The sequence below is a fragment of the Hemiscyllium ocellatum genome, chromosome 22 (genome assembly GCF_020745735.1).
Source record: "Hemiscyllium ocellatum isolate sHemOce1 chromosome 22, sHemOce1.pat.X.cur, whole genome shotgun sequence".
NCBI classification, from domain to species: Eukaryota; Metazoa; Chordata; class Chondrichthyes; order Orectolobiformes; family Hemiscylliidae; genus Hemiscyllium; species Hemiscyllium ocellatum.
In genome coordinates, this window is record NC_083422.1 from 44,857,432 (window position 1) to 44,859,323 (window position 1,892).

The following is a 1,892-nucleotide window of genomic DNA, read 5'->3' on the forward strand; positions in this document are numbered from 1 at the left end:
CTTTGTTACTTCTTCAAAAAACTCAATCAACTTTGTGAGACATGATTTTCCCCGTTTTTGTTGACTATTTCTAATCATTCCTTACCTTTCCAAATACATATACATCTATCCCTCAGGATTCCCTCCAACAACGTGCCCACCACCGAGGTCAAGCTCACCGGTCTATAATTCCTTGGTTTGTCTTTATCACCCTTCTTAAACAGTGGCACCATGTTATCCAACCTCCAGTCTTCTGGCACCTCACCTGTGACTATCGATAATACAAATATCTTGCAAGAGGCCCAGCAATCACTTCTCTAGCTTCCCACAGAGTTCTCGGGTACACCTGATCAGATCCTGGGGATTTATCCACTTTTATGCGTTCCAAGACATCCAGCACTTCCTCCTCTGTAATATGGACATTTTGCAAGATGTCACCATCTATTTCCCTACATTCTATATCTTCCATATCCTTTTCCACAGTAAATACTGATGCAAAATATTCGTTTAGTATCTCCCCCATCTGCTGTGGCTCCACGCAAAGACCGCCTTGCTGATCTTTGGTGGTGGTGGTGGTGGTGGTGTGGGGGGGGGGGGCTATTCTCTCCCTAGTTACCCTTTTGTCCTTAATGTATTCAGTGTTCTGTGTGCTTTTTAGATTAGATTAGATTACTTACAGTGTGGAAACAGGCCCTTCGGCCCAACAAGTCCACACCGACCCGCCGAAGCGCAACCCACCCATGCCCCTATTACCTAACACTACGGACAATTTAGCATGGCCAATTCACCTGACCTGCACATCTTTGGACTGTGGGAGGAAACCGGAGCACCCGGAGGAAACCCACGCAGACACGGGGAGAATGTGCAAACTCCACACAGTCAGTTGCCTGAGTCGGGAATTGAACCCAGGTCTCTGGCGCTGTGAGGCAGCAGTGCTAACCACTGTGCTACCGTGCCGCCCAAAGCCACGACAAACCTTGACACAGCACAGCTGACGAGACGAGCGCTGACACATGGTCAGTGTGGGGATTGAACCCACGACCTTGGCGTTATTAGCACCACGCTCTAACCAGCTGAGCTAACCGACCTACGTGCTCTTCCCTTTCACTTCACCTGCCGAAGGGGTTACGCTCCAAAAGCTTGTGATTTCAAATGTACCTGTTTGATTATAACCTGGTTTTGTGTGGTGTCTGACTTTATGCCAATAGGTAGAGTCCAGGACCTCCATGAGAGTTCAGAGTCGGAGCCAGTACAAAGATTCCAGTGTATAAAGTCCGTAGTGCTGGTAACTGCATAGAGGGACCAAGGGCAGGGAACTGGAGGGCGAGGGAAGGGAAAAGAGACCAAGGGCAATGGCAGTAATGGGGGATAAGTCATGTGCAAAATAGGAACCATTCTGGTGTGGAGCAATCACAAATAATCATAACGAGAGCTGGATAAAGGTCTTTGGAGCAGAGAGGCCATAGAACAAGACATCTGTAACCTTCAACTTAAATTCACTGCGTTAAATAGACATACTGGCAGTATTTTAGTAACAGCATTAAAACAAAAAGCTTTGAAATGATGCACTAACGAAGCATGGATGACATGAGAAAACGATTCTTCACACAGCAAGTAGTTAGATAAAATTGGACATGACTTTCTCTGCTCAGTTACTCTTGGAGTTCTGGGAATAATGCATTCAAGTTCACTGCTGATACGAAGCTAGATGCAATATATGCTGCAAGGAAGACACAAAGAAGCTGTGAAAAGCTGTAGATAGGTTAAGTTCGTGACAAGATGGCAGATGGTGTATAACATGGGGAAGTGTGAAATTATTTACTTGGGTAGTAAGAGTAGAAATGTAGCACATTTTTTAAAAAAATCATCTTTGAAGTCTTTGAAATGTTGATGTTCAGAGATTCAGTTGTACC

At 45.3% G+C, this 1,892-nt stretch overlaps 1 non-coding gene across 1 annotated transcript; it reads right to left on the minus strand.

Annotated features, from left to right (window-relative positions):
- Positions 1-993: 993 nt before the first annotated feature.
- On the minus strand, positions 994-1,067 carry trnai-aau (transfer RNA isoleucine (anticodon AAU)). Its single transcript has one exon. It is a non-coding gene; the product is annotated as a tRNA-Ile (tRNA).
- Positions 1,068-1,892: the final 825 nt, after the last annotated feature.